The 23,734-nt window shown below is 48.7% G+C and overlaps 1 pseudogene; it reads right to left on the bottom strand.

The window, feature by feature from the left end:
• LOC120838620 overlaps positions 1-17,842 on the bottom strand; it is a 37,613-nt pseudogene extending 19,771 nt beyond the window's left edge.
• Positions 17,843-23,734: the final 5,892 nt, after the last annotated feature.

The following is a 23,734-nucleotide window of genomic DNA, read 5'->3' as shown; positions in this document are numbered from 1 at the left end:
GCTGAACCGTCTGAAATGTCTTGCATGTAGCTCGCGTCCCTGTCATCTAAAGAAGTGTTAAGAATGCAGTCAGCAAGTGAACCATTCTGTAGTAGGCTTTTTAAAGTTTCCAGTACTGGCACATGTTGATATGAGCAATCTCTCTTGTTTCCGTCTCGCCCAAGATAAATCTGCACTGGCTGGACGTATGAAAACTTTTGTTTAAAGTAGGCTCTTCTTTTGTGTTCACTATTGAATACGGTAGCATTCAGACTGCTGAATACATCTTGGCTGTTGGCAGCCGCAACAAATTCTTTAGCATCAGCAGTCCCAAGGCGCTCCTCCCAGTTGTCATGCAAGGCTTTAAACATGCACTGCTTACTTGAGCCATGCAGGTTTTCGATTCTTGCCACAAATGCTGAACTGTGGAAGCAGGTGAGCAGTACTTAGATTCTAGCTTTAGGTAAAAGACAGCCAGATCGTACTCGACACACTCGTTTAACTCACTTGGAGATGGTGAAAACTGAGGGGTAACACCTCCAGAATTGGCATCCTCCATGCTTGCACCTTTTGGAGAAGCACTGCTCTGACAACCGGCGCTTGCCTGTTGCCCTGAAGAACTGGTTGCGTCTAAGGCGCTTGCCTGTTGCTCCGAAGAACCGCTCGCTTGTTGGGCTGATTTTACATGTTTTCTTGATAGGTGAGACGCAAACGTAGGTTTCGCGGTGAACGACTTGTCACAGCTAAAATACGGGCAACTGGCTGACTGCCCGTTGTCGATGTGCTCTCTAAGATGATTTACTATCTCAGCCCTACTCGAGCACTCGCGAACGCATTCGTTCACGCCACAGTTTAAGTTTACGTCACCCGTTAAATCGAGCCGAGGTCCACGCTCGCACACTTGACCTTTATGAAACCGTAAGACGTGACATCTCAGCCCTACATAAGTAGTGAACTGCAAACAAGCTGCGTGTATACATTGAATCTGGCGCGCCCGAACTCGTGGCTACCATAATGACGCACATATTCGACCAGCGTGGTTGACCCCTTTGAAGAAACGCGGCAAACAAACATGGTTGCTCAAGCCGTCGCCTCATTAAAGCGAGAGAAAAGAGCCAAGACCGACAAATCGCAAGAATGTGCAGTATTAATCCGAAGCTATCTTGGCTGGGTCTCAATAGCTTGTGCTCTCTTCCCGAAAAGGAGCGCAAACGAAGATCGCCAGCCGGCCAGCCGATGCACTCCGTCAATACGCATGTGCTGCCGGTTTGTCGGTGTCGGCTCTTTCTCGATCTTGCCGGCCACGGGCATAAATATTCTCAGAATCGGTTCGTGCTTGCCACCTTCACATTCAAACTGATACTCACGTTATGTTCGTTTACTATCGGGCCCGCCAAACGCCTCTGGTACTGCGCCGTCTGCCGTCTTGGCAGCCACGGTCGTGCTCCCTATTGCAAACTTTCCTCGCTTCCTGTTTTCTTCCTTGGGAAAACAAAATGTGGCGACCCGACGGCGGGAACGGCGGAACGGCGCGAAAGCCGCGAAAGTGGCGAAAGCGCGAAAGCAAGGCAGCGCGATGGCGAGGGCTGTGGGCGAGGGTCAAGGCGCGAGCAGCGCAAGCCTAGAGCCGTGAACTGGGGCCCTAATCTGGACACTTGGCGAGAAACTCGGCGAGAAATCTGGCGGGCGTGATTGGCCAACGCCGCACTTGACCTTGGCGCCGGCCAATCAGAGCTGCGAGATTTCTCGCCGACTTTTTCGCCAAGCGTCCAGATTAGGGCCCCTGGAGAGCAGCCCGACGACGCAGGCGCAGAAGGCCCCCAACACATCACGTGCGCGCCGTGCGTGTGTCTGGAGCGTGGTGCGAAGTGTGTACCGCGCCTCGCCTGGGGCATTCCGCTTCTTTCCTTTCGTCCCCGTACCTTCTCTCTCTTCCCTTTTCACTCGAAAAACAATAGAGAGTTTTAGTAGATCGTTCCGATACCTCCGATAGCCCCGATAACGATAGTATGCATGCGCAAGGGAGGCGGTGGAGGAGTATCGGGATATCGTTATCGGAGTCATGGGACCGATCTACTAAAACCCTCCAATGTCAACATACCGTCTTTTTGTTTTGTTTTTACGGTGGGCGCTCCGTGACTTTCACGGTCAATTGACTGTTTATTTCAGGGTCATTTTTTACGGTGCATGAACGTCTGCAGTATTGGTGAAGCCACTGGCGGCGAGAGCGTATAGTTCTGTAAGATGCTTTGCTTGTACAGGCACCCGCGCATAGAAGGCGCTTTCTAAAGCAACGCATTCGCGCCCGTGCCTTCGTCAGCACTCCAGACGTTTCGTTTCATCTTATGTGCGAGCGAAGGCAATGCTAGACGCGCGAGCCCTGCTCTCTGTGCGTTCCTTTTTTGTACGCGCACTCGTGCAGTTCATGCATTTCTTGAAGATACACGCTTGCACTTATAGCTTCGCCTTTGCTCGCACATGACATGAAACGAGGTATAGCACCCGATGCCGAGAGAACGCGCTCACGGGAAAATACGAAGAAATAGTAGGAAAGAAAATTCCCCCGTAGCGCAGGTAAAGCCACGAGCCCGAGCCGAAAGACGCTCCCTCACGTTTTCAAAACACTCATGGCGAATTCCACGGGGCGTTTTGGAGCGCGCCGGGATCAGTTGACCAGATCCGGAATGGAGCACACGATCCGAACGGGGTCGCGCCGCCTACGGATCCCATGTGGAACATGACCACTGCTCCAAGATCGGCAGATGCCTTCCCGTCATTCACCTGCCCGGGAATCCCCTTTCCGCGGCCGCCGCGGTCGTTTCGAAGACGTTTTCGCAATCGCGGCGCTAACATGTGTTCGACGCACGAGCGGCAGGAATGGCTGAGGAGCTTCTAGCAAAGATTTCCGGAATGCCCGTCGTGGCAAAACCTTCTCTTCTCCTTCCTGGAAAACGAACCTGTCGCGCCGATGGGTAAGCAAGCAGCCATTATGAATTCTGAGGCGAGATGGGCGAGATCAGGCGAGATGCCCCACGAGAAAGGAAGTCACGTGTGTGCGCCGAGGGCTGGCCCGGCTGGCTTCCGGTTGAATCCACCGAAATCGTTCGAGCGGCTTTTCTCGGATCCAGATCGAGATCTGGAGCGGGAGGTAATCCAAAACGACCAGTGGAACATGTCCGTCTCGATCCCGATCGCCCAGTGAAGTAGGCTCGCTCCAGAAAAGTCGTTCGCGGCGCGCTCCAAAACGACCTGTGGAATTCGCAATCATTCACGCGCTCCAAAGGAGCGCGTCCCTTGTGTACACAGTTGATTCGCGTATTTCATGACCGTGGGTACACAAAACTCGTCAGGCGCTCTTTGAAGCATAAAACGACGCCGTCGAAACTTTTGATGACAATGGTGGACAACATTCAATTTCGTGCTCTCCGTTGTCGCAACAAACTCCTTGCGCAAAACGTTTAACACCAAAACTCGTTTATTCAAGCTAATCTAGAAAAAAAGGAAGAACTTACCTCCATCAGGCCGGACAGCACAGCATCGCAAAGAGCTGTCGGCATCAAGGCGCACACCACATCCGCTTTGTCTTGACCGTTGACATAAATAATCTTCTTACGGTCTTTCCACGTCACTAAGCATTGGATTGGCGGCGGCGATATGGCTGCCGAGCATGTGCGCCCGCAGAAAACTAAAGAAAACGGTGTGAGAGCTCCACAGCACGGAGGACGGGGGGCCCCTTCTGACGCCACGGGTTACGCGCGGCGCGAGCGGATTCGAGTTACTCCGGCCAGCTCCGACTGGTCATGTCACGTTACAACGCAGCCATAGCAACGTTCGACGCGAGTATATTTTCGAACGTCAGGGTACAAAACTTTTACTCCGGCGTGGGATCGAGTAAATTTCGAACACAGCCCTGGAGGATAAGAGAATAAGGATGGATGGATAGATAAATGTTGACGCTACCCTTTATAACGGGCGGTACTTTGTGCCACCTAGCCTAGAATTACTTCGCCCCCCCCCCTCCCCGGCAAGGAAACAAAAAAAAAATACTGCACAATTGGTTAACTGCCTCTACATCCTTGGAGCTATCACGGAGCAGGTGGTGATAGCACACAGAAGCTATATGGATCTGGGTATGCCTGAGGAGACACACGACATCGAACAAGGTAACCTTGAGGAACTACCAGCGGGCGTCACGGCGTGCGCCATTGCGATGCAAGACGGTACTTGCAACGACACTGAATCGCTTTCTTCAGGCCCCCCTCTGAACCGTACCGGCGACGGACACGATGCGACTTGTAGTCCTGTCATTCATGATGCTAGTACAGTGCACGACCTCACTCTAAAAATGAAGAAACAATTGTGTTTGCTTTTCTTTGTCTAGCTGAGGTTTGCACAAGTTGCCGCACTCTACAATGGAGAGCATCTTCAACGACTTCAAGGTGACCTTTCTTGACATGATTCGCGCGTTCGCAGCCCAGATTCAACAAAACATTCCCCTTGAGTCGGGAGGAAACGGGTTGCGCGTGTTCGTTGCTTTGACTTCCTGGATGAGATTTTTCAAGCTGCAGGGAACAAGTGCCAGGAAGACCAGCACGCCAAGCAACACCTTCCGTGCGTAAAGCCCGAGGAACAGGTGCTTGATGGCGGCGACATATTCCAGTACGTGCTCATAACTGGTGTATTGCGGAACCTAATGCTTTCCGAGAGCTTCTGCAACCACCTTGACCACAACTTGACAGCTGGGCAGTCATCACCACTTCTGCGAAGCTTTCGTGATGGCTTAGTGTACAAGGAAACACCGTCCGCACTTTTGCAGGATGGGTCCCAGTACACCCTGTTTCTTGTGCGATATAGTGATGAGGTAGATATTGTTAACCCTTTAGGGTCGAAACGTGGAGTTCACAAAATCCTCGTTGTGCACTTCAGTGTGATAAACATCCACGCCCGATACAGGTCGCAGCATCGCGCTAGCCATGTAGCACTTGTGCTGTAGAAGCTTGTTGACAAGCATGGAATCGATGCAATTTTGAAACCGCTTTTTGCTGATGTGTCACATTTGAGTACGACTGGTGTCACCGTGCAGAAGGGTGCAGCTACTCTAAAAGTCACAGTAATTCTTGTTGTTTTATGTGGCGATAACCTTTCTATGAATAGGCTGGGCGGATTTACCTGCTGTTTCAACAGAGGAGATCCGTGTCGATTTTGTACTGTACCGTACTCAAAGCTTAGCACTATTTTTTCATGAAATTGACGTACAAGTCCAAAATAATATTTTGCACAGAAGCCACGTCGAAAGTGCAAAGGTAAATCAGCCTCTAAGTACAGCACTTTATGGGGTAAAAAGTGAGTCTCCACTTTTAGGTATCGGGTACTTTGATGTGACAATACAGCTTCCCCCCGACTTGATGCATGACTTACTTGAAGGATCCATAACTCACGTGCTTATAGAGGTGTTGCGCGGCCTCATCAGCAATAATGTGATCAAGTAATCGGATCTCGATAGCATCACAACATTCAGTTTCGGTACACAGGATAACAAGAACAAGCCTGAGGCAATGGGCAAATGCTATCTAAATGGTGAAAGTGCCTACAAGGGTACTGCGTCTCAGAAGTGGTGTCTCTTCGTGGTTTTTTTCGCTCAAGTTCGGAGCAATTGTTCCAGTGAAGAATGAGCACTGGGAAGTGTACCTGTTGCTGAGGAGGATTGTAGACATGACATTTGCTGACGAGATTCCACGTGACCACCTGGCGTGTCCGCAAGATGAAATTCGGTATTTCTTGACTACCTTTGCCACCCTTTGCCCAGGAAAAATGATCCCAAAGATCCATTTTTTTGGTGCATTATCCAAGGCTAATTAACGAACTTGGTCCATTGAAGCAATACTGGTGCATGCGCTACGAAGGCCAGCACCAGCATGTTAAGACGATAGCTTCACACAATCACAACTTCATGAATATATGCAAGTCAATTACAAAACGACACCAGTTGCTACAGAGCTTTGAGCTCTCCAACTTTGAGTTAGACGGTGCCATTCAGACAACAAAGTCCAGGCCTGTGAAGCAAGAAGACTTGGCCCCATGTGTGCATGGAGTCTTTTCAGTTGGTGTGCCTGTGTGGGAAGTTGCTTCCGCCACTGTGGAACACTCAACATAAAAAAATTGGACGTTGTCATGCTAGAGAAACTCCAGTTTCCATTTTTGGACAAATTGCAAGGCTGTATGTATATTGCGGTAGCCTGTTTTTTCTTGTAAATGTGTTAAGGACTGTGACGTTTAACCGACGCCGTTGGTCATATGTTGTCTGCAGGACAGAAGAGCAGAAACTTGTAAGACCCATGAACCTCGCATCACCCCAGGTTCTTGAGCTCTATTTTGAATCCGACCTGGTGCTAAGGCCTGAAATAATGATTGCGGAGTGAATTGATTGATCTGTAGCCGTTGATATGTTTCAGCGTATCAACGCACCCGAACTCTGACCCGACGGCAGCATCCTTAGGCAGTTAATTGGTTGTTTGTTGCCATCGATGTGTTTTGGGGTTGCGGGTGAAAACGAGAGAAACATATATGCATAAATATAAACGGGAATGTTTATTATAAAAATGTGCGCGGGCTAAGAATGAAGGCAACTGAATTGACGCATTGTCTTATAACCTCAAATTGCATCATTGTATGTCTAACAGAGACATGGCTACATAGGGCCATACCTAGTTCCGACTATATTTCTTCAAATTATATGGTTGGGGTCTCTTGGGGACTAATGCACTTTAGTCCTTCTACTTAGCTTTTGTTTTTGTATAAACTTTTCAGTTCTATTGAAATGCTTGTTTTTGTTGTACTGCTTGTGGCACGGGTTTTCCCAAATCTCCCTCTTTTTTTCTTTCGTCTCTTTTGTTTGTGAAGGTTTCTCCCTCTCTTTCATTCGTCTCTTTTGATTTGTGTAGGATTAGACGCCTATATAAGCACCCTTCCTTGTCAAATAAAATTCAGCTGTGTTTGAGACTTTGTGTTTGTCCGTCCCTTTTTGTCCCAGTCTCGGGGTTTTTGTCAAAATGTTATATGGTGTTTCGGAGGAATCGTGAATATGCCAATCATAACTGTAGATTAGATGGCGGTGTGACTATTGCAGTGAACAGGTGATTTTTTGCACTTCGGAAGTTCGACCAAGAGACGTATGGGGATTGTGTGTGGATTGAGGTGCGTTCTGCTGGAAGTACAAGATGACTGATAGGAAACTACTACTTTACACCGATCTCAGACTCGGCTGTTTTTAATGATCACGTTGATATTGTCACAAATAAAGGCAACGAGAGAATGAGCAGTGAACTAGACTTAAAGGTCTAATCAGCGAACTTGTGCCAAACAAAATAAAGAACGAGCGTCGAGACAGCAGGAAAAGCGGGCGGCGATTTGGCGGCGTAACAGCAAGCGAGAGCGAGGCTGACTCGACGAGGTCACGGGCAGCTCTATATCTAGTGTGCACCGGCATCGCGAAACTTCAGCCCAGAAGTTTAGAGCATCGAGCGTTCGGGGTGAGAATGAACAGGCACTTTTGAGAACAAGAAGCTAGGACGAAAGTATAAAAGTTACGCCCCGAGTAAGAATAAGCTCGAATTTTTTTAGAATTCCGTGACCGAACGTTACTTGCTCGGTCCTGCGCGTGACATGAGAGTGCCTTAAAATAGGCGGCCCCAAATCTTGGGGACCCCAAAGAAATAGGGGTTCATCATCCCGCATCCGCAGAACCCAAACTCTGTTTGGGGATTTTGGTTGGCGCTCGCCCCCAACGCGAAATTCGAGAAATAGCGTGGGGTCCCTATTTGCTTAGGGCCGGGTGGCGTCGGCAAACATGGTGGTGCCTTTTTTGCTCGCTTCGGAACAAGCTCGTCATGGTCACTGCAGTACTAGCCAATTTCTTTGCCAATGAATGCTGCAACCGGCTTTTGCTTTCCTTTGTCTCGCTCAAATCATAAAGAATGAGCGGTGGGCTGGCCCCATTTTAAAGATCGTCCCTGATTCTGGCCGTTCCTAACCCTAAAAAGACGTGGTAACCGTTGACATGGCAACGTATTGCTACTCCGTGGCTCCGAGTGGATTTTGCTCGTGGCACGATACCTGCAGCTTGAAAACAAGTATTTCAAGGCTTCAAAGTCGCTCAAACTCAGATTCAAATAGAGCAGCTACTGGCAGAGTATACTGGCTCGCGTTCGTCTCAGTTTCGGCAGAGTTGAAGACCTAAATCTTCGGCGGCAGATGGCCAAAGCGCACACGAAAGCCCAAAAAATTTGACAACGAGAGCCAAATTCACTGATATCTATTGTAGTAGGCTGGATCGTGGACCGCAGTCTGGGCAGCTGGGGCCGATTGTCGCCACCGGCTGCCATTGATTGACCCTACCTAATGCACGGGACTCTATGGCAAAAACGAGAAAAAGTGCCGTTTCCCCCCGTTTCTAAGCTGTTGTAGGCACTGAAACGTTTTGCCTGTTTTTTTGGAAGCCTGTCAAATAGCATGTGTACAAACATTACCACTGACAGCCCTCACACTTCTTATAAATAAACGTTTTGTGGTCGTGAGTGACTCAGCTAGGCGAGAAATGTAGTGCAGCTCAATGAGACGAGAGTTACCTAGAGTTAACGCGGAGTCAGTGGAGGTTTGACAAGTTGGGTTTAGCAGACGGCAGGCTAGAGGGCTTCGCTACGCAGAATTCGCTCACCCCCGGAAAGCCGCTGTCAACATAAAACTTTTTCGGCATTCATCAACTTCTGGGCTTTCCCGAGGACGGCGTTATTGACGGTAAGTTTCTTTGTTTGCTTCACTACGAGAGCAAGTTTGCCAGCTCAGCCGTAGGTGCTCCAGCACGTTTGATTTTTTTAATTGGTACTCGAACGCTTGACAAATACCAATTCAACCTCCAAACACCCGATATAATGATCGCATCACATCATAATATACTCGCCTTCAAGCACAGCATAGAAGCTGCAATATTTCTACATTTTGTGTTTCTCTCATAGACTTGCGTGTATTGCCTGGTGTCAAATAATTGACCCCGTGACTATACGTCAGAACATGGCGTCTGGGTCTAAACAAACCGTTGCTAGGGACGTTGCTATGGACTAATACATGGAGACTTCACATGAGGCTAGATTTTTTCTTACAAGTAAATCATTTTTTTGTAAGCAACGCGTCTTGATATCTAATTATGAAGATGTTCTTGCCGTCTCATATCTTATTGCAACAATGAAAGCCATTTCTAAAGTATTACACTCCGCTTTGCTTTGGTAGCAGACGACACGATAGATTTGCTGGCCTCTGTTGCAACGGGCGTCTTCATTGAACTGCATCGGTAAACAGGAGACAAAAACATGTGCATCGCTATGGCCATAGAGGCTTCCGCAATATGCTTTTTTTTCTGTGAAAAATTCAGCTTAGTTGAGTGGGGTGAAAAAGCCGTAAAATCAAACCATGCTATGTAGATCAGTCACGACGATGACCTGAAGTGCATTACCGGCGTAGTGCAGGCCAGCATGAGAAAGAAATCGTATGCTGTCGAGGTAAGTCGTTTACTATTACTATTATTATTGAGGTTGTTAGGTTATTAAAGAATTGCATGTCTATCGCGATTTCGCGGTATTTTGATTTTTTTTTATTGGTATACATCAAATTCCGTGGATGTGCTCTTTTGGAGAAAATCTCTATGAAACCCGCGATGCGAGTACAATCGAAAACGCATCGTAAAATGCATCGCAACTTTCCGCCAGTGCTACAGGTACTCACCTTATGTTTTTTATCCAGTTTTTTTTTTTCGCGCTTTGGGGTCTTGAGGAAATATAAATAAACTGCAACAATCTTTCTCTACGCGGTGGTTACAACCATGTGCGAAGCACACTCTCATAGCACGAGTCCGCAAACGAAATTTTGGATCTCAACCGATCGCCTGAAGTGTTTTTCTCACGGGTGCAATGCGGTATTTCAGCAGACGATCATCTCGCATCGCACCATTGCATCATCGCATTGCATCGCATCGCACTCCACTATGAATTCTTATAAGTGTCTAAAATTCATTATATTTCAAACAAATGCGATATCAGAATATTTTCTTTATTCACACCATTCAAACGACGGCGCCTGCTTGGCCGGACGGCGTGTGGCAGACGGCATACTTCGTGCATTCGTCGTCTGCTGAAGGAATCTTGAGGATTGTAAGTTGCAGTCGTAAGTATTTCACAAACAGGCGATTACCGGAACACTTCTGTCGAAATATATGACGTTCAAGCTTTCTATACCTGTTGGTTTTAGAAGTTTAAATCCTATTCCCGATTTTTGAACGGTCGGGTTTTCGTAGCGAAACCTAGCCACATGTATTTGTCCATAACAACGACCTTAGCAACGGTTTGTTTGGACCCATGACGTCCCACTTACGGAGTCAATGGCCACCGGTGGTGGCACCGGCGGGCTCGCGATCCGCGATCCAGCCTACTAAAATAGAGATCAGTGGCCAAATTAGAGCGCTACGGATTGGATTGTTTCGGCTGAATGCAGCCAACAAGATTTATACTGATTTTAGATTGTCTCTTGTTTTAGCCAGCTTGATTGGGATTTACCTTAGCCATTATTTGTAAACAAAAAAACACTTGCTAAGCGTACATGTTTTACACTTTTTAATATTTTTCTTTTGGGGTTTTTACGCTTGTTAGCCGCATTGGCACTGCAAGCGGGAAACGTAAGCGCGCTGCGCTGCGTTGCGAAACCCCTATTTTATAAGCCGGCGACGCCAAACTTGTTGCGTTTGGGTCCCCCAATTTCTTAGGGGAACCCAACGTTACTAAAACCCTCAGTTGGGAAACTTACCCTTGAAACCTGGGCCGCTGGCGTCCACCAAGACCGAGCTAGATTCCCTAACAGCGCCACCCTTTAGCGACGAGTTGAAACATCAAAGTTGCTTTACATAGCCACTGCAAAATGGCCCTGCGAGATGGTGCCACCGGCCCTTACAAGACTCGACGTGCAGCCGTGCAGTTCCCGGAGTGGACGCTGCGGGAAAAATGGCGGCGTTGCGATCGCCATTAGCTCGATTCTCGAGTAGGGATCGGAGCCACTTTTTTTAAAGCAGGCTCTATGGCAGTTTTCCAACTGAGTGGTCCTAGTAACGTTGGGGGAACCCAAACGTTGGGGTTCCCTATTTTAAAACTCTCTACTATACCCATCTTTAAGAACGCATCGTCCTGATGCAACGCGACAAAGGCAAAATGGCAAAAAAAAAATACGGTGAGACGAAATAAACATGCAGCGTCACAATCCTAACGCGCGAAAAACGTCTTGAGCCGAACTACGTGGACCACTTCGGGTCGTGGCTGGTGGCGTCCTGTTGGTCGGGTTCCGTTGGGGGCACCTCGTAGTTCAAGTACCCAAGGAGGCGGACGACCTTGTGGGGTCCAAAGTACCGTTTTAACAGTGTCTCACTAAGGCCGCGTGGGTGAATGGGCGTCCACTCCCACACCCAGTATCCGGGTTGGAACTTCACGTCGCGGCGACGAAGGATGTACCGGCCAGCGTCGACACGCCTTTTCAAAAAAAGTGTGTGCTGCCTATACTTCATTTCACCATAACTTGACAAGAGGAAACCTCCACAGCCACCTTGAGTCAATCAGATGTACAGAGGGAAGGTACTGTACGCGACAAATCTCTACAGGAGAGCACTCCGATGACATGTCGCGTGCCTCACTCCAACGGGCATATTGGCTCACTGGTACTGTAGCCTTCGCTGTTTGCCGAATTGTCGTGAAATGTAGTGTAGTAGCGACGGAGCTCACTACCCGAGGCCTTCGTACTTTGGGCATTTCTTCGACAGGAATGTTATGTCAGCAATAACTTTTAACTCGGCTGAGCGCCTATTTGACTCGAATGCTGCACCAGCGTTGGACGTGAACTGCGGCCCATTCGTGTGCCTTAAGCCGAAAAAAATGGTGATAGTCAATGTTGCTCGAGGGTGTTTTGCAGAGGGTCTTTTGTTTCATATGTACATTAAATGTCGTGCTATATAACAATACATCAACACACACTTAAACTAGATGCTCAGAGGTGTGTTTGTTTTTGAAATTAACAAGTTACAGCAATAATTATTTCTTACAAATGTAATATTTATTTTTGGTAGCTGGGCCCGTTTTGTGCTCATTTCTGTCAGTGTGTTACGATGTTAATATCATGTGTGTAGTTTCAAGTATCCTCTCTGCAATGCCCTTGGAGGGAATAAATGAATGAATGACATTTTCACATCACTGGAGTTTGTTTTCGGATACACCACATGCTCAGGAGAAATGGAAGCAGTGCAGCCCCATGCAACAAATCTGCCAGTTTGGTATGTTTCTTTTATTAATATTCAATGGTCAAATATGCGAGTGCCCTCAAAAGGTCCAGCGCAGTCAGTGAACACAATACTTGGTGTGCAGACTGAAGGCGTAAAGGCAAGTGGGTATATGATATGTATTTGGTTAGTGTATCAAATATGTTTATTTCCACTTGATTAGATAATTATTGATTCTTACCAAACGGCTCCTTAACGAGTTTTTTTCTGTGACAGTCTCGTGTCAGGCGTTCAGTAAAGTGCCTGTGCTCCTTGTCGTCGTATGACACTCCTGGCACGTCGGTGTTCAGGTTGGTCGGGTGGCAACTTTGACTGACTGATGCCGTCTTGTACTCATACGTCATGTGCCGCCACTGACATCTGATTCACTGAAGCTGCAAGGCTGGCTTCTAATCCGCAAATTTTTCTGGTGGCTTTCTGCGTCAATGCAGCAAGTTTGGGCATGTATTGCCTACGTGGCTGTGCCTTTTGCTGTACCGTTGATTTTATGGCTGGCAACAACGTTTGTTTGTTATCCAAGAGACTTAACTTCCATTCCGCAATGGCAATTCCTTCTGCATGCCGCGGTCAGTGCAACTTGTGTAAGTCTCGTGTGGCAAAGTGAAGTCGGGTCATGCTTGATGTCCACTTTTGAGAACGATCAACCATTCTAATTCTTTAGGTCACTCAGTGGCATTATCCCTCAAAGTTGGGAATTGTGTGCTCTGTGGAGTGGACAGAGGTAACATGTGTCGGCAAATTATTAGGTTTTTTCCTTGGACGACAACCGACACCACATCAACTGTCATTGCATTGCTGCTCACCTGCTTTGTCGTGCTCACCTCCCGTTGAGGTGATAGGGATAAGGATCCTCGGGATAATGTCGGCACCGGGGACATAGGCCGCCGAAGATACTCCTCAATGTCCGGCGGTCGCTCCTCGAGATGTGGTCGTTGGTCTTTCGGCACGAACCCTCGCAGGCCCATTCATTGGTACGGGCACCTCCGGTAGACATGGTCGGCCCCATGCCGTGGTCGCAGAGTGGTTCTCGGTCGGCCGTTCGCAACACCTTTTTCTTCCTCGCTGCACCTTGTCCAGCGCGAACCTACACTGGTTCTGCCCGACGTCAAGAATGCTGCGGCGTTCGGGTGTCTCGTTTAATTGGCATTGAATACTAACAGCAGCCGTTGGCGGTCGTCATCATTGTGGCGCAAGTCGCCTTCGGTTCGTCAGATGCCGCTTCGCTCGAAGAAGTATCCAGTTGGAACGCCTGTTGAACTTCTTTCCGAACAATCTCGGCAATCAAAATAAAAGCCGGGCAACTAATGTCAGGAAGTAGCTTCCTAATCTCCTCCCAAACGACGTCGTTAATGATGTCGCGCATGTCTGGGAGGCTGGCGACGAAGTTGCAGCTGGATAACTCGGGCGTCGAGACGCCGGGGAGTTGTTGATAGTGAAAGGCTGAGGCAGGAAGTGCTCGTTCATTGTTGGAAGCCTCGGTGATGAACGCTTCGACTGTTGTCGGAGGGTTGCGGACAAGGCTGCCGAAGGTGTTGTCCCTTACATGAGGGATATGGGATTTTTAGCATCTTGTCTTCTGTAGCATCAAGGTCGGCGTGGGCGCTCGATCAAGCGCAAAACATCCTCCACGAGGGCGCTGACGCTCTGGTTGGGACGGTGTCCTGGACGGAATCAGGTATTCAGCTCTCTCTCTGTCGTCAATTTTGGCTCACGAATGTGCGCTTTAGCTCAATCTTGCAAACTTCCCACGACGTTAATTTTGGATTTGTTGTTCTCAAACTAGTGCATGGCAGTTTCTTCCACGACAAGCACAGGTTCTTCAGGTGCTGGTCATCTGTCCACCCAGTGTGGCGGACAAAAAGGTCACATTAGTCAATCCAGTCATCGACGTCTTCATACATTTCGCCATGAAAGGGCGTTAGAGTGCGAGGTGCGACGGGCATGCAAAAAAAAGGTGCGAGAGGACGCACCTGCTGCTGCGGCTTTGTCATTGTTAGCTTAGTCGGCTTCGGGTTTTCTGGCAGGAGACGGTATTCTGGTGGTTCTTTCTGGTAGCAGTGACGAGCTCGGATATCATGTTCTTTGTGGTCTACTTGAAGTATTCGCTCTTGTGGGACGCGCTTGAGTTGCCATTTTTCTGCCGGGCTACGGATTGAACTTGGTTCACGGCTCCCGGGGTGTAAGACGCAGGACAGTCTGGCACACCTGTCCCGTTGTCGGGCAACTCGACTGAGGAGCCGCCAGGGTGCCCAGAAAGTGTAGCGCTATGGGTAAAGTACCCAACACCTCCACCAGAACATACAATGACAGCCGAGCGTGGCCTGAAACTTTCCAGTATAGTAAAAATTAGTAAAAGAACTGGACAAAGAATTCGTGACAATATAATAAAACTGACAGAAGAGAGTTTATCCTCACTAGGAATGAAGCTCCATTGCTTTAGCCACATTTTGTCCAAATAGGTCATCTCCTTCGGTGTTGTGACGACCGCCGTGGACGAATCGAACTGAAATGAATGTAGGACTAATTTTCTGATAATTAGCCGCTGCAGTCTGTCGCCGTAAAGTGGCGTGAATACGTAGGCTGGGTGGGTAACACACGCCCCAGTGATACACGCGTGATGAAATGTCCATACAGCTTGCAATTGGCGTAACGAGTGTTGATAAAACGATTGTCGACGAAACATGCGGGAGACCAGCGGATTGAATACCAACTGCAACACTTGTGCCCCGTGAAAGTGCACGTCTACGCCAGAACAATTTTGAAGCAGCACAGCATCATCTTGCACGGCACGGAAACTACCAGCTTCAAGGCAGCTCTTAGGTGCGCCGCACGCCTGTGCTCCGTGAAAGTGCACTGTTGCGCTTGGCCGAGCAGGACTCCAGGCCACGGCGAGAAGACGACACGGAAGCAGGGCAGACGGTCTTTTTAATCCAGGGGCTCTAAACTCGTCAAACACAAAATTGGGGCCGAAGTTCACGGAGCGCGCTGATTGGACCATCACGACAATGACTTTGCGCTTTTGTCGCCGGCGTCCAATCGACGCGCTCTGCAAACTTTCGGCTCCAACTTTTTGTTTGACGAGTTTAGGGCTCCAGGCAAGCTCGCAAACAGACGAAAACCGAAGAACAATACCGGCGGCGGCGCGACCGACTTTTATCGGCTGCTGCCAAGAACAAATGAAAGAAAAAGTGTGATGCCGAAGATATCGCTTTTGGCGCGGCGACTATCAACATTCGCGCGTTCTTCCTGCGCTCACGCGTGAAAACGCAAAAACTTCTCCCCCACGGAAGAACACGGGGGTGCGAGTCCTTGGCTCGAATCCCCGGCAGAGTCCGTGGATTGTGTTTCCGGCCGGCGCACGATGCAGGTAAAGGTATGTTGTGACGCTGAGGCAGTGTCCAGGGGTCGACGATGACACCGCACTGGAGAGGCGTCTTGTTCCTGCAGAATCGGTCCGTGCTGTGAAGGTGTTGAGTTTTTCCGGCCGACACACGATGCAGATCCAGGTATGTCAGGTCGCTGAGTGAGGGGTCGACGATGGCACCGCACTGGAGAGGCGTCTGGTCCCTCTGGGAGCTGGTCCGTGCGTTCGAAGGTGTGGAGCCTTACTTCAAGATGCCTGGGCAACGGAAGGGAAGGCGAACCCAGAAACTCCACAAACAGCGGCCAAGCCAAGGCAGGCCCGCCCTCTGGCACGCAGAGTGCTTTACATCAAGCAATGCTACAAGAACCTATGGCGAACAGAAAGAGAACCCCCATCGGCACTGGCAGAAATGTATTATTAAAAAAAAACGATTTGCCCTCTCCCCCTTGCCATCTCTCGCCTAGACAGAGAAAGCCCTGCTCAAGCTGCCTGCATTACTGTACAGGGATCCTTTTTTTGTGCTTAACAGTGAACGCGTACGGTTGCAGACTTAGACTCCAGCGAAGCAATCTACCATTTTTGTTCGACATCTGTTGGAGCCACGTTAGCGGTCGGTGGTCTGTGATGAAAACAAATGGCGACCCCGACAAGAAACACAAAAGTTTTTCGACCGCCCACACTAGGCAAGCGCACTCTTTTTCAATAGTGCTGTACGCCTGCTCTCGAGCGCTTAATTTCCTACTCACGTACAGGATCGGGTGCTCTTTCCCGTCTGCGCTTTCTTGGCTCAAGACTACCCCTGCCCCTTTTCACTGGCGTCACACTGCACGAGGAAAGGTTTCGAGTGGTCCGGGCTTGCTAAGACGGGTTTGCTCCTCAAGGTGCTTTTAAGGGCATCAAAAGATACCTGTTTCTCTTTGTCCCACTTTACGCGATTAGGCGCGTTCTTTTTCAACGCGTCAGTAAGCGGACCAGCCAGCCCGGAGAACCCCTTGATGTAGTGTTGGTAATACCCAATTAAGCCCAAAAACATACGAATATGCATTTTTGTTTCTGATCGCCAGTACCTTTACTTCCAACGGGCTTCGGTGTCCTTGGCCTACTGTGTGTCCGAGGTAATCTACCTCTGAGCGACCAAACTTGCACTTCTGTGCTTTCAAAGTTAGTCCCGCCGGGCGAAGTCTCGAAAAGACTTGTCTTAGATGGGTTAAGTGTTCGGACCAGGTGTCAGAGAAGATTGTAATGTCGTCTAAATAGGGTAGAGCAAAACTTTCCAACCCTGCAAGGACTTCGTTCATCAACCTAAAGAACGCGAAAGGAGCATTTTTAAGGCCAAAGCTAAGGACCAAAGGCCGAAAAGTGCCAAAAGGGGTCACGAAAGCGGCAAGATTACTTGCAAGCTCGGTGAGCGGTACTTGCCAATATCCACGAACAAGCTCTAGAGTGGATATGCCCTTTGCCTGGCACACTTTTTCGAGGCAGTCTTCGACGTGCGGAATGGGAAAAACCGTCGTGACGATTATCATCAGAGATACAAGGTCACCCTCGCCTGGCTCAATTAGCTTAAGAGCGAGCATCTGTTCAACAGCTTCCTGCATCACTTTTTCCTGTCGAGGCGAGTACCGGTAAGCTTTCCACCTCTTGGTGTCACTCGAAGTCAATTCTATGTCATGAGTCATTAAATTAGTTCGACCTGGGACTTTCGAAAACAATTCCTGATACTCGGTTATTAAGGTTAGCAAGTATTTTCTCTGACTTTCGCTTAAGGTAGCTGGCTGAATCGTGGTTGCCAGTATCTTTTCTGGAGTGAAGGAGGTTAAATCTCATGGGATCTCTGGAAGGCTAACTGCTACTTCCTCAGGTTCGTTTAGCAAGACGTCCACAATGTGACTTCGTCCTACGTACGGTTTCATTAAATTACAGTGGTAGATCCTCACTTCCTTCTTACGACCAGGCAACTTAACGACATAGTTCGTGTCCGACAGTTTTTGCAGTACTGTCCCGGGACCTTCCCGCTGAACTTCTAGTTTTTTTGCCCTTGCACTTCGCAACATCAACACTTTCTGTCCCTCACGAAAACTGCGAACACTGCTGTTTTTGTCATAGCGTTGTTTTGCCTTAGTCTGTGCTTTGAGCATGTTGGCTTCCACGAGAAGCTGCGTGTCATACATGCGTTGAAGCAAGTTACATACGTACTCAACAACCGTCGGGTCGTCCTCCTGTCCTTCCCAGTTTTCTCGGTACTTCAGAGGAACGACGATTTAGTCGACGTTCATCCCTTTCTTTCCGCGAAACTCGAGGTACAGTATTCTGTTATTTTGAAAGAACGCGGAGCTGCTCGAATTAGGGTTTTGAATGCTCTGCCAACATATTATCAATGTGGAATCTCTCTTCTGCTCTGCAATCAAGGTTGCCCTATCTATTGCAGCGAGCGCCTTAAAATCACTGCTCCTCGGAGGGATGAACATCAAATCATCGTCTACATTTTCCTCGTCACGGTCTGGCTCATCTAAAGCGCGACGCTCGCAATTTTCGACGGGATCGTGCGAGTTATCTGCTGCACCAGCTTGTGAAGCTACAGCTTGCTCTACACTTTTTTCGCAGCTTTTCTTTGTCATCGATCTCGTGACAACCATGACGGGGTTCATGTCAAGCGTTACCCCTGACTTAAGCAGTTCCTTTGCGGCTGTGTTGGACAAAAGGTGCGGGCATCTCGGCAAAGCGTTGTTCGAGACTGCCGGCCTCGGTTTCCACCTTTCCAAAGGTGCCTTTCAGGATTACTTTCGCAACAGGTAGGCTGACTGTACCTCCTTGCAGGGCCTGCCTCAGGCACACGTAGTCGCCTGTGAAGTCGTTCTCGTTCACGAAAGAAGAGTGCACGACGTCGTACGTCGCGCCGGTGTCCCGTAAGACCTTGCAAGTATTACTGTTTACGTCCTTGTCGTGAAGGTATGGACCTAACAAGTCTTCGTACTTTTCGAAAACGAGCTGGACTGGGGAGACCTTTGGGACACGACATCCAGCAGCCACGTGCCCTGGCTTTTGACACCAGAAGCATACTATTGGTTTCCGTGCTTCGAACGACTTCTTCAGGCGTGTTTCGGGGGACTTGTCTTTAGGAACTTGCTTGTTCGCGTTCTTTTCCGACGTACGGAATGATTTGGTTCCCCCAGAGGAAGGCCCCGGAGGCCGGTCAGTCTTCCCTAGGTCGCAGCTTGATCCCCTCTTTGCACAGTACTCATCTGCATATTCTGCTGCCTTGCGAACTGTCCCTGCGTCCGGTTGATCCTGAACCCATTCTCTGAGCTTTTCAGGCAACGTACAATAGAAATGCTCTAAGCAAAAGTGCTCAAACATTTTCGCTTTGTCCTCATACGCCTGAGCTCCTTTGAGCCAGTTCTCCAGAAAACTGGCTAGATTATATGCGAACTTGGATTAGCTCTCTTGTGGGCATTTCTTGGCTTCTCGAAATTTCGAATGGAAAGCTTCGGGTGACAACTTATATTTTCTGAGCAAAGCACCCTTCACTACCGTGTAATTTTCGGCCTCTTCTGGCGGTAACCTTGCCAGTACATCAGCTGCTTCGGCCGGCAACACCCTTAGAAGCCTCTGAGGCAGAAACGACTCTTCGAAACCCATCCTGACACATGTGCGTTCGAAGTTGGCTAAGAATAATCCCAATTCGCTCCTAACAGAAAAGGGCTGAAGAAAACTTCTCATGTCATAGTTAACTGCTTTCGCGACTCCAACAGCGATCATTTCCGAAGTCAGTTTTAGATGCTCGAGTTGCAGTTGTTTGAGTTGTTTGTCTCTTTCTTTCTCTAGGCGACGTTTCTTTGCCTCATCGACAGCTTCGACAATTTCGTCATGCCCGGCTCCGCAGCCCGAACTTTTTTCGACTATCTCTGGGTTTCGCAATGCCTTGCTTACATCCAAACCGAGATCTTCAGCTACGGCTGACAATTCTACTTTAAGCAGGCTATCCAAATTCATTTCTGCCAGGTACAACGTCAAAGTCCCGTTTCTGTCGCCTTTCCTATTTTCGCTTCACCACGAAAATTACAACACTCGGCGTACCAGAAAAAGCAAGAGCCAAAGCCTCGCCAACCGCTGCCGTAGCGCTCCCGTAGATCCGCTATCCCACCGCTGCCACCAGCTGTTGCGCTTGGCCGAGCAGGACTCCAGGCCACGGCGAGAAGACCACACGGAAGCAGGGTAGACGGTCTTTTTAATCCAGGCAAGCTCTCCGACAAACGAAAACCGAAGACCAATTCCGGCGGCGGCGCGACCGACTTTTATCGGCTGCTGCCAAGAACAAATGAAAGCAAAAGTGCCATGCCGAAGATATCGCTTTTGGCGCGGCGGCTATCAACATTCGCGCGTTCTTGCTGCGCTCACGCGTGATAACGCAACAGCCCGTCTACACCAACGCAATTTTGGAAGCAGCACAGCACCATCTGGCCCGGCACTGGAACTACCAGCTACAAGGCCGTTCGTTGGTGCGCCGCACAACAAAAGTCAGCCTAGGCTCATTTGAGGGAAGCGGCCACGATCCCACGTTTCCAAGCACCGAACTGTGTATCCAAATACATTGCACATGCTTGACTGCAGAACTCAAAGATTCTGATGGTCAATGAGAGCACAAAAACATCGCGTTAAAACTTACCCTAGTCATATCCGAATCAATCTTGGGCTCGAGCAACGCAAGTCAGATCGTCTCTTTCATGGCAATATCCCCGTCGATCGCCATCGAAATGCACACCACCCCTCCATATTTCCACGTTATACACACGTACACTGAACTCTGAAATTGCTCCCGACCGTCTTCCTATTACGTCTCCGGCATCTCAATTCAACTCGCTCAGACCAACGACGAGGAACAACGCACCCGACAAGCTCTAGCTAATGCTCCGGCCCAGTAGCCTAACCGGGGCCAGCCGCTGACTTGGCGCTGCCATCTTTCCTGTGACGTCACGTATTTGGTTTGGTCACGTGACGAGTAGTCACATTTCCGTACAATGGCAGCGGCTTGGGGGGGGGGGGGGTGGGGGGGGGGGGGGGGGTTACTCGTGTGCCGACCGGAAACCCGCAGCTTATCGCTCAAAGCCCCTCTACCTCGTTGAAACACCCCTTGGAGGTAAAACCTGTCTATCCTGGTAAAAGTGGCGCCATTCATTGTTGTAGAAATGCTGGAGACACGTGCCGCGCACCATTTTTTGGAAGAACATGGCGTCTAAAATCTGGCTCAGTGCTGCGTTCTGCCGCCATGATTAGTGCCACTAAATAAGGTAAGCTCAAGAGTAATGACACTTGCCCATATTGTGGCCTAAAATTGTAGTTGCCAGTTATCTGAAGCTTGATTTGAAATCACGGGAAACGCATTTCTGCCCTCCACAAATGTTTAAACAGTTCGTGGCCGAGCAAAGCAATATTACACGAGCTTCCTAACACAAAATCTAATGCTGAGGAAGTCGCACTTTTGAATAATGACGATCGTCGGTTGCGCCTGCTCTGCGCAAGCACCAAAATGACGGCGCCCACAACAATGTCGGGAAAGGAAGTGCAGATACTCTAAGCGCAACTCATTCAGTGGCTCTAGCCATGGTCTTCCCAAGGGCTGCACGTTGCTCCTGCCTTGTGCATGGACGGATCTTGCGGTACTTTTGAAGCGTAAAGGGGCTTTACCAGGAGGCCGAGAGCTGCGCCACAGTTCGGGTCCACTCAAAGGTGCGGGAGCGCGCGCTTGAGCCCTGATCAAAGCTGCGCACGTGTGATCTTTTTCCCTCATTGTAAATTCCACAGTAAAAAATGTCGGCGATTACAAACTCGGGTCAAAGCAAACTGAAGATCCAAACTAGTTTCCAAACTAAATCGTTTGGAAACCATCGTGGAGCCTGCTATGCCCCATTCTTTAAGTTGTGCTTGAAATGCGACATGCGCGTAAGGTTGTGCTGCATTCTCGGTGTCTGGGGGTGAACGTTAATTCAGAGTTTAAACTCTGAGAATCACTAAAAAAAGCAAATTCCTTTTTTTTAGTGATTATGTGCAGGGTATGGGCATTCTCTCGTTTATTCTTTGATTGCCATTGAAGCTATAATCTGCTGAATGCTGCACTAAGGAAATAGAGAACTTTAGGCACACACCGTAGATGGGTACTTGCTGACAACAATGTCCTTTCTTGGTGTCTTATTTTTTCACGTGGTCCTTAGGGATTTCCTTGCTGGACAGCTGGTGCAAAGACACGCCAGATGTCTTCCCCGATGTTGACGCGCCATTCGGGACACAACAATGCACCACTGGGTCATGAGCAACAGAAACCCTGGAGCAACAGGGTTAGCAGGGAGGAACAGTGAGAATAGTAGGGTGTCAGCCCTCCCAAGCAGAAATAGGCACAGGCTTTCTGTTTTGACAAAAATGCCGCATATAAAAAACTAACAGGCTGTAGTTGAGCTTGTTGGTGCATACTACTACAAAAGCCCAGCTGAACTTAGGAAAATACAATATAGAGAGAAAAAGAGATAGACATACCGCCGGACTACCAACTGTGATTTAATACTTCCTCCTATTTCTAAACCTTGACTTTGTGCTTTTTTTTTTCTTTTTTGTTTTAAAACCTTCATAAAAACACATCATATATCCGAAAACCTAACTAAACTTAAATTTGAATGTTCCGCACTTCACCCGGACATAAAACACCGCAAATATTATTCTTCTTTGGTATTGAGCTTGATCGAGGGCTCGCTGACGCACGTTGCTTTTTTTTCCTCCATGGCCAAGGTCTCGAGCATCTCTCTTACATATTGGTTGTTGTGTTTTGCGATTATGGTGACGGTGTTGAACTCTGCACTGCACTCACATTGTGAGTGCTGGTAGACGACCTGCTGTTGTGCCTTTTAAGTTTTAACAATGCTGCGTGTTCTCTTGTTCGGTCGTTAATGCAGCTACCAGTTTGGCTAATATAACACTTGCCACACGATAAGGGAATGTGATAAACAACCCCCTTTCACATGGGGCAAAAACCGCGTTCACCATTCGCAAAATCAGAACACACAAGATTCAAAACATATTTCGATCGAACACAAGGAACTATAAAATCGTGGTTGTTACCGACGCGCGCACCACTCGAAGTGATGACAATAATAATAATAACAAAAGCAATAACGTCATTGACTCAAACGCGTTTTTCGCCAAACGTGGCGGGCTGCGCAATTTTTTCCGGGTAACTCGGCTACAGCGCCGCCACAAACTGTCAATACGCGGGCCCTCACGAGTTCCTGTTGCCGAGCCGCTCCTGTGTAACACTACCCAAGTATTCTAGTACACTGTAGTAGAACTACAGTGTGCTAGAATACGGGGTAGTCTTTGGGCCGGCGCGACTTCGCAATTGACCCCGTAAGTGATGACGTCACAACATGGCGTCTGAGTCCAAACAAACCGTTGCTAGGGACGTTGCTATGGACAAATGCACGGAGACTCCACACGAGGCTAGATTTTCTTTTACAAGTAAGTGAAATATTTTTTGTAAGCAACCTAACTTTTTGATATCTAATTATGAAGATGTTCTTTTCATCTCAGCGTCGTATTGCAACGATGAAAGCCATTTTTAAAGTAATGCACTCCGCTTTGCTTTGGTAGAAGACGACACGATAGATTTGCTGGCCTCTGTTGCAGCGGGCGTCTTCATTGAATTGCGTCGGTAAACGAGCAATACAAGCAAGTGCATCGCCATGGTCGTAGAGGCCTCCGCAATGTGCGTTTTTTTCTCTGAAGAACCCAGCTTAGTTCAGATGGGTGAAAATTCCGTAAAATCAAACCACGTCATGTAGATCAGTTACGACGACGACCTGGATAGCTAGGTTCGACATTGTACATGTACCTTTTTTCAGTACACGGAAGTGACGTCATCACGTCTGATTGGTTGGAAACAAAACTGACGTAATTTCCCTAGAAAATGGTGGGCGGAGTCGGCAAAACTGGGCGGAGTCGGCTACCGGACGTGACAACAAAATGACGTTTCGTTTTGTACCGAG

Source organism: Ixodes scapularis, unplaced genomic scaffold (genome assembly GCF_016920785.2).
Source record: "Ixodes scapularis isolate PalLabHiFi unplaced genomic scaffold, ASM1692078v2 PGA_scaffold1__304_contigs__length_218370807, whole genome shotgun sequence".
In the NCBI taxonomy this organism is placed as follows: domain Eukaryota; kingdom Metazoa; phylum Arthropoda; class Arachnida; order Ixodida; family Ixodidae; genus Ixodes; species Ixodes scapularis.
The sequence above is the reverse complement of the archived record's forward strand: the minus strand, read 5'-3'. Positions and strand labels throughout refer to the sequence as shown.